We start from the raw sequence: 9952 nt of genomic DNA, 5'->3' as shown, positions 1-9952 counted from the left end.
ACAACAATCAGACAACTTCCTGGCCATTTTTATTCGAGCTGCCAACGCTTAATAAACTAGCATTGCTCCATGACTAATGGATCACGTTCCAGTGAGAACCCATCAAGGTCTTGAGCTGCTGTGCATTCTTTGCTGATTGGCATCTGCTGCTGTCAGGGGCAGGGATGAAGGGAGGGTGGGAAGGAAGTGGGTGCCTCCAAGGAGCAGCCAAACAGCAGCAAACTCCCGGGTAAATGGTCACGGCTGAGAAGGACTTATCTGTCTCACTCTGTCAATGGCATCCTTATTGCCTTGCTGGGGAAGTCCTATCTCACCTTCAGCACAGGGCATGGTCCTGCTTGTCCCTGGCTAGTTCTATGAGATCCTCCTCGCAGGTGTTTAGAATTCTAATATTTGGAAGGCTGTCGCCAGTCTTGGCCCTCTCTCTCCCGTTGTGAGCGTTCTTTCCTGCAGACAGACAGAGGGATTGACTGTCATCCCAATGGGTGCATGAGCAGTTTAGGACTATGTGTCTCCATGCCAGCTCGAGCCCTCCCCAGGAAGTGATTAACAAGCAGGATGTCCTGCAACTGATAGAAGATTGAGAGCGTGAAGTAGCTGCCACACATTCAGTGCACATGTCCCACCTGAATCCTGCAACCCTAACTCCTGTTTGATTGTGCACTTGCACTTACACTGCCTGATGTCCTAATAAGTGTCATTTAGTAGTGAATAGACAGTGTCACTTACCCTAGCGGAGTGCAAGCAGATCCTTCATCCTTTTTCGATACTGCTGGGCTGTTCTTTTTTGGGGCCCATGGCTGCTAACCTCCACGTGACCTCTATCCAGGCCACCGTAGTCAGATGGCAGAGTCTGCTGCTGCCATCCCTGGGAAAAAGTGCCTCCTGCCTTTCCTGTCCTCCTCTGGATCGTGGGGGCCATGCGTTATCTGATCTGTGACATTCTGTTATCTGCAGTAGGCCTCCCCGTCTGGAATGACAGCCAGACAGATGTTCCTGGCCTGCAGCCTGCATGCCCTTTAAATATGGTGCCGGAACCTTCCAGCCAATGAGGTAACAGCAGCGACGGCGACTTCCTGCCTGCCCCCACTGCGTGATTTGCCGTGCTCCTCATGCATGCATATGTAATGAGCTGAGGAGCATGAGATTGGAATGGCCGGCTATTCCTCCCCTCCGAGCAGAAATTACTCTCATTTCCCCTTCCACCACCCAACTTATACTCTAGAGCGGAAGATACCATCCTCTGTCCCAGACTCTGCTAAAGATGCTAACACTGAACCAAGCTGGCATTTATTATATACATTAAAATAAACAAATATTTGGCATTGGTAAAAAGTAACTTCAGTTGAGGTGGGTCAGAAGGGAAACAAATGCAGCAACAAAGCAAAGAAAGGCACGTGGAAGGTTGGGGATTGTGGAGTAGTAACATGGGCATAGCATGGTAAACTACCTTATTTTCAGGCTCACCAATTATTAGCACACAATCAATGGCAGACAGGTAAAGAAGCTCTGGCCCAACCAACCCAATGTATAAATTCACCAACCCACTCACACGCATGTGACCTCCAGGGAGAGGCAAAAAAACCCAGATAAAATCCAAGCCAGTTTGGGAGGTGAAAATCAGAATTTCCTCTCTGGTCCCCTTAAGTGATCAAAGCTAATCCAGGAGATCATTCTGGCACAGTGATCTCCACCCAGCCAGAAAGAATCTTTGGGAGAAGTACCACCAACCCCCTCAACACTCACTGCCCCCGCCCCCCGACCCCCCCACCCCCGGCCCCCAACGGACATCTAGCTTTACACAACTTAACATTGTAACCCCTGGTCATCTTACTAGGCTTGGTCTTCATTGCTCCTGCATCTAGAGATACATAAGGCAGACAAAACATTCCATTCTCTCCTGTCCACAGTCAATGTTCTCGTGTCACTTCAGCATCTGTTGACCAATGGGAGATCTCTACTGACAGTCTGACAGTTCATCTTGGGTTATCCTCTCCTTCTCTGCCCAGTAGGACACCACTTCATGACCTGATGGGCAGGCCTTGATGATGGAAGTAAGGTGACATGATCAAACCAGCTGAGCTATCTTTTGCAGATGTTGGGTGAAACTGGAGGCTGTCCTGAGCATTTTCCTACTGGATACAAAATCCCTCCAGTTTATGCCTAGAATCCTTCGAAGACATCTGGCATCAAAGACAGCCAGTTTCCTTTCTTGGTGAGTTCTCAGGTTCCAAGTTTAGCATCCACATAGGAGAGTGGAGAGCACATTTGCACGTAAAACCTAAACTCTGTTTTCATGAAAAGCTTTTTACTGTTTCAAATCTTACTCAGTTGATTGAAAGCTGATGATGCTTTACCTATTCTCAATTGAGTTCTTTGTCTAGGGCTCCCTGGATATTAATGGAACTGTCCAGTTAGGTGAAATTCTCTATAATGTCAACTTTGTTTTGGTTGACATAAATATCTATTGGTTGCAGTGGTTTCCCATCATCATATTTTTTTTGTTTTCTTGGTATTTCTGGGAAACTCTTTCGAGTTATCAACAGTCACAGATTGCAACTCTTTCGAGTACAATCACAGTTCTTGGTTTCCGGGAGTGGGACATGAACCCACAACCCTCTGATTCAAAGGCGAGGGTGCTATGAACTGAGCCACAGCTGACAGCTCCCTGTATTTCTGGGAAACTCTTTCGAGTTACCAACAGTCACAGATTGCAACTTCTTTCGAGTACAATCACAGTTCTTGGTTTTCCAGGAGTGGGACATGAACCCACAACCCTCTGATTCAAAGGCGAGGGTGCTATGGACTGAGCCACAGCTGACACCTCCAAAAATTCTTTCGAGTTATCAACAGTCACAGATTGCAACTCTTTTGAGTACAATCACAGTTCTTGGTTTCCGGGAGTGGGACATGAACCCACAACCCTCTGATTCAAAGGCGAGGGTGCTATGAACTGAGCCACAGCTGACAGCTCCCTGTATTTCTGGGAAACTCTTTCGAGTTACCAACAGTCACAGATTGCAACTTCTTTCGAGTACAATCACAGTTCTTGGTTTTCCAGGAGTGGGACATGAACCCACAACCCTCTGATTCAAAGGCGAGGGTGCTATGGACTGAGCCACAGCTGACACCTCCAAAAATTCTTTCGAGTTATCAACAGTCACAGATTGCAACTCTTTTGAGTACAATCACAGTTCTTGGTTTTCCGGGAGTGGGACATGAACCCACAACCCTCTGATTCAAAGGCGAGGGTGCTATGAACTGAGCCACAGCTGACAGCTCCCTGTATTTCTGGGAAACTCTTTCGAGTTACCAACAGTCACAGATTGCAACTTCTTTCGAGTACAATCACAGTTCTTGGTTTTTCCGGGAGTGGGACATGAACCCACAACCCTCTGATTCAAAGGCGAGGGTGCTATGAACTGAGCCACAGCTGACACCTCTTTATAAGGAAACTCTTTCGAGTTATCAGCAGTCACAGATTGCAACTCTTTCGAGTACAATCACAGTTCTTGGTTTCCGGGAGTGGGACATGAACCCACAACACTCTGATTCAAAGGCGAGGGTGCTATGAACTGAGCCACAGCTGACACCTCCCTGTATTTCTGGGAAACTCTTACGAGTTATCAACAGTCACAGATTGCAACTCTTTTCGAGTACAATCACAGTTCTTGGTTTCCAGGAGTGGGACATGAACCCACAACCCTCTGATTCAAAGGCGAGGGTGCTATGAACTGAGCCACAGCTGACACCTCCCTGTATTTCTGGGAAACTCTTACAAGTTATCAACAGTCACAGATTGCAACTCTTTCGAGTACAATCACAGTTCTTGGTTTCCGGGAGTGGGACATGAACCCACAACCCTCTGATTCAAAGGCGAGGGTGCTACGAACTGAGCCACAGCTGACACCTCCCTGTATTTCTGGGAAGTCTCACTCTCTCAGCCTGATTGCTAATTGAGTTAATGAGCTGTTGTAACCCTGTTATGCTGTCTGACAGGGCAGCGATGTCATCAGCAAAGTCCAAGTATGTAAGTGACCATTATTGATCCATTTCAATCCAAGATTATTTTTGGCTGACTTCTTTAATACCCAGTCAATGGCAACAACAAAAAGGGGGGAAAGGATGGAAGCTTGCCTGATGCCAGTCAGCAAATGGAACCAGCCACTGGAACCAGCCACTGGAACCATTCTCTGCCCTGACATAGCACCTGGAATTCTCATAAATCTTCTCGATAGCTGTACCCATCCTTGATGGGATTCCACATGAAGAGATAATTTTCCCGAGTGAAGGCCAACATAGGCTATCAGAGGCCTTGGTGAAGTCAATAAAGCTGATAGCTAGGGGGCTTGGTACTCAATAGCTGTAAACTCCTAATCCTCCACAGGCTATAGGAATAGACGGCTCACTCAAGCACAATCTATTCTTTTCATTTACTTATAAAGTGTAATCAAATCATCCCTAAGTCTGCACTTCTCCAAGTTGTAGAATCCCAAATTGTTTATCCTATCTTGATTGCCAAGATGCTTTAAACTGGAATTGATCTATTGACCTTTCTCTGTATCACCCACCATGTGAGGAGACCAAAACTAGACACAGAATTCTAACTGAAGCTTGACCAAAATAGTATTCTTTGTGTTATAGTCAATTATCCTATAAATGCACCCAGCACCTTATTTGCTCTAGCTATTGCTTCACAGCATGTGTTCTTTAAAATCTCTGCACTCAGGTGTCCAGGTCTCTTTCTTTCTCAACTGCTTTAATGCTTTTCCCTGAAGGGCGTATCCATGTTCAGCATTCACCTTGCCCAAATGCATAACACTGCACTTTTCTAAGTTAATTATCATTTGCCAGTCATGAGCCCAATCCCCAAACACATCAAGATCAACCTGAAGTGCTCAAGCATCACCTACAGCCCAAACATTCACACAACTCTCCGCATCATCTGCAACTTTGCAGATTGTACCCCAATGCCTACATCCTGATCATTAATATAGACAAGAGCAATGGTCCTAATATCGATCCCTGTGGGACACCTGTCTCCAAACAGATCCAAATCCATTTTCAACTGCTTTCTGCCTCCGACCTTCCAGCCAGTTCTTAATCCATCTCAGTGTATTACAATTAATACCAAATGCTTTGATCTCGTAGAGAAGCTTCTCATGCAGTATGCGACTGACCTTCCTGGGCTATGCATATCCTGTATCCTCTACCAATCCAACGCAGAACTGGCAACCTGTAAATGCACAACAATGGGCTGGAGATCTGTCTCTATTAAATTCTTCATCCTTCCCACCCTATTCCCCTTTCCCTGTGAGATGCCACATGTTCTGCACTAAATATTATTCCACATTAGTGCAGGCAAGACCAACAACCTAGCCGACTAGAAGGTGAAAATTATGTTCCACATGACCAAAGTATCCTACTTCAGTGTTGCAATGTCCTTGTGCTAAAATGCAAGAACATTCTTCCAGTCAATGGCAAATAACTGAAATAATTACTCTTCTGACATTTTCTTTGCTCCCTTCCTCTCCTTGAAGGAAAAATATTACAGGGTTATGCGTAGTGGGGTTAATTGGATCGCTTTACCAAAGAGCTGCACAAGCTAAATAGCCCCCTTCTGTGATTTTAAGACACTGGATCAGAGTCAGGATGAGAGCCCAGACTGTTAGTTTTTTTCCCCTTTCTAGCCCAAATTCACTTAATATCACTTCATCGCCTCCGAAAATCAATTCAATCAGAACAAACGAGGAATTAACTTGGGAGTACACTTCTTTAAATTCTAATTTTTAAATAAATGATCTCAGTTCTATATTTTCCATTGGTTGCTAACTTTAGTTTCAAAATAAAAGTATGTGCAATGGAGAGAATGGTGCCATAACCTCACATCAGTGGAGGGAAATGTACTATACTTCTCAGACCTCACCTTCAGATCCCTATGGTTAAGTTTACGTTTCTGGTTTTAATTCCTGCCAAAGTTAAATTTATTTTGCTAAGGAAAGAGCTTACAGCGAGAGACTGGCACAGAACATCGACATTTCAACTCTGGAACATGTGGTTGAATCCAGTCCAGCCAGGTTAGATATTTCCTTTCTTGCCCAGCTGCAAGAACTTTGATTGCAATGTGTTATGCCAATTTCAACCAGTACTTAGCAGGTGCTGACCACATAGTTCTCAGTATACTTATAAATTGGCAGACTTAGTTGGCAAAGCCATAAGGGAAATAGAAATGTCACAAATGGGAGTTAACATCATTGGAATGCATGCAGAGAAATCCATACATGGCAAAAACTTGCTTCTAAGCAAGTTGCTTGCATTTCTGCAGATTGGCCCATCTTCTGTCTCCTTTTTAAAAATTGTTTCTATTCTCAAGGTGTCCACTTAGTTTATCTTGTTACAACCCTCTTAGAGACTGACAACTTTTTAAAAATAAATCTGAATCTGTCCAGTGAATGGGATCACATGACAAGATTACAAGTTTTAAACTTTTACTGTAACACACAAACTAAAAGTAACATTGACTAAACACTATTTCAGTAGGCAACTTTTACTCTAAGCTACAGAAAAGACCCCCCTCATGTTATACTTTACCCTGTCCCTTAATTAGAATCTCGGTTCACCTAGAACCAGTCACAGTGATTCTTAGCTGCATTTCCCTTTTCCAACTGGCTAGCTTCTGATCCCAAAACTGACTTTCACGGTGTGGGTTACCCAAGAGATCCCTCCCTCTTGTCAAAGCTAGGCGAATCTTCCAGCTTCATTTAAACGCTCATGACCTTGGTCTCTTCAATCCAAGCATGAATTCCCACCTGCTTTTTGGGGGTGAACAATAGAGACTTGCTGCCTCTATTCCTCTGCTCCCTCTATATCTCTCTCACAGATCCTTGCAGAGTAATTCTGTCTGTGAGGTTCATTGATAGAGTCATAGAGTCATAGAGGTCTACAGCACAGAAAAAGGCCCTTCGGCCCATCGAGTCTGCGCCAGTCAAACAAGTACCTAACCATTCTAATCTCATTTTCCAGCACTAGGCCCATAGCCTTGTATGCCATGGCATCACACGTGCACATCCAAATACTTCTTAAATGTTATGAGGGTATCTGTCTCTACTACCCTTTCAGGCAGCGAGTTCCAGATTCCCAACACCCTCTGGGTGAAAAAGTTCTTCCTCACATCCTCTCTAAACCTCCTGTCCCTTACCTTAAATCTATGCCCCCTGGTTATTGATCCCTCCACCAGGGGGAAAAGTTCCTTCCTGTCTACCCTATCTATGCCCCTCATAATTTTATACACCTCAATCATGTCCCCCCTCAAGCTCCACTGCTCCAAGGAAAATAACCCCAGTCTATCCAATCTCTCCTCATAGCTAAAACTCTCTAGCCCAGGCAACATCCTGGTAAATCTCCTCTGCACTCTCTCTAGTGAAATCACATCCTTCCTACAATGCAGATTCCAGAACTGCACACAACACTCTAGCTGTGGCCTAACCAGTGTTTTATACAGTTCCAGCATAACCTCCCTGCTCTTATATTCTGTGCCTTGGCTAATAAAGGCAAGTATCCCATATGCCTTCTTAACCACCTTATCTACCTATCCCCCTACCTTAAGGGACTGATGGACATGCATACCAAGGCCCCACTGATCCTCGGTACTTCTCAGGGTCCTACCATTCATCGTGTATTCCTGTGCCTTGTTTGTCCAGCTCAAGTGCATCACCTCACACTTATCTGGATTAAATTCCATTTGCCACTGATCAGCCCACCTTGATATTTAGAAAAATCTGCAATCCAATCCTACAATGGTTTCCTATGAACTCTTCCCCTTTCAAAGCCCATCGTCATGGTAATGTGAATCACTTGGGCCTTGTATCCAGGTAGAGATACTAATTAGCTACACTCTAGACCCCGATTCCATTCTACTTTGGGATTAAATAGACAGTTTAAAGTATAACTGTTTACAAAACCAGTTATTCCTGACACCTTCCTGGGACTTGGAGACTAATAGTTTATCCACAGCTACTCAGGTCATTGTTTGCAGGTGTGAATATCTTGCACCTTCTTCCCAGAAAAACAACCTGGCTGCCCACCCCCATGCACTCCACCCCAACACCAATGCTGCCCCCCGCAACCGACTTTAACCTTTAACAACTAAGCTTGTTGTTGGGCAGAATTGTAAACAGGTGACATGACCCCTTTAATTTCTCCATTTTACCCTAAATTAAACAGACAGTCCCAAAACATAACAATCTTACAAACTTCATATATGTAACAATCTTTGTCACATTTACAGTGTACACAACTGTCATAACAGCTGCTACAGGGCTGGCTGCACAAGTGAGGTTTCCCAAATTGTCCAAAGGGCAGTATTGTCACAACATGCAAAGGCGGAGAATGAGAAAAGGACCATTCAGATCATCAAGCAACTTCTTGCATGATTACGTGTTACCTAGCCTATCATGGACTCTAGCTCATCCATTCAACCAAACAGGAGAAGTATGTCCAGTTCCTTCAAACATCCAGCAAACTACGGAAATTCATCCATCCTGGAGACTGGACTGCTGCCATCCAGTACCAATGCCCAGTCCCTGATGCCAGCAACAAAAGAACGATCAGGGATTCATGTTTTATTCCACCTTCTTTCTTGTTTCACTTGCCTTCTAACTTTAGTGTGATTTCTAATCAGGTATTCGGCCCACTGTTTAGTTAAGTGAAATATATTCATTTATTATGGGATAAAAATCTCAGATCTCTAGTTCTACTTGAGGCATGCTGAGGATGAAATCCACAGACCTGAATAGAGCAGAAAATGAGACACCATGTTGAACAATCTACCAATTCACCAGCACCTATTTTACGCAACTGCCCAAGACAAAATTCAGTCTTCTACAACAACAATTTGGATTTATATAGCACCTTTAACATAATAAAACATCCCAAGATGCTTCACAGGAGCATTATAAAACAAAAATGACACTGAACTACTTAAAGAGATACTAGGACAGATGACCAAAAGCTAGGTCAACAAGACAGGCTTTAAAGAGCATCTTAAAGGACAAAACTGAGGTAGAGAAACGGAAATGTTTAGGGTGTGTCATGATCAGAAGACATGAAGGAATATCTATATAAATATATATACATACACATCACCTGGCTACTTTATATAAATTTATTAGTATTCTTTGAAAATGGGCAAATGGCTGGACTGATAAAATGGCCACTGCTGATCACATGATGGTAGCTCTGGAAGCCAACGCAAAGGATAGTAGATAAGACGTCTGCACCAGCCAGCTATGGACAAAAGCAGAGCTATTTGTGACTACTCATCTCCACTTTGTGCTAAAGGTCCTACAGTTAGCTGCTGAAAACACAATGGGTTTTAACAAGAGGCCTGGTTAGCTGAATAGCTCGACCCGAAACCACCCTGTCATATGACCGAGACTTGAGCTGTTTGAATAGTTTTAATTATACAGCTTTCGGATTCCATCTTCAGTCTGCTGTTTAAGATCTGTCTGGCAGGCCACACAGAAACAAGCTCTGGCCAGGCTGGACAACTGGCCCCCATCTAACTTGACTCTGCTGGGAAGATTTTGTGATTATCACCTACAGAACTGATTCAACCTCTGAGTGCCTACTTCATCTTGGGACATCAACACCACCAACAGGAAAGCAAATCTTACACCAGCCAACTGTTCAGCCAGCCAAACTCTGCGAAAGAATTCCTGGGAAAAATTGTGGCTCATACAGAATGATTTACCAATGTAGTCAATATGAGACCAATAGCTGCAATATTCACATTCCCAAATCTCTGCAACATTGCCCCCTGGACCATTTCTCTATTTGCCTCTGATAAACATTGCTCTCAAACTATGCTGGGGTTGATAGTTCGAGCTCACCAGTCGCTGGGGTGGCGGGGTGGAGAAATACTACACCTCCCGGCATGCATTGGCGACGGGGC

The sequence above is a fragment of the Cetorhinus maximus genome, chromosome 21, assembly GCF_964194155.1.
Source record: "Cetorhinus maximus chromosome 21, sCetMax3.hap1.1, whole genome shotgun sequence".
NCBI lineage: Eukaryota > Metazoa > Chordata > Chondrichthyes > Lamniformes > Cetorhinidae > Cetorhinus > Cetorhinus maximus.
The sequence above is the reverse complement of the archived record's forward strand: the minus strand, read 5'-3'. Positions refer to the sequence as shown.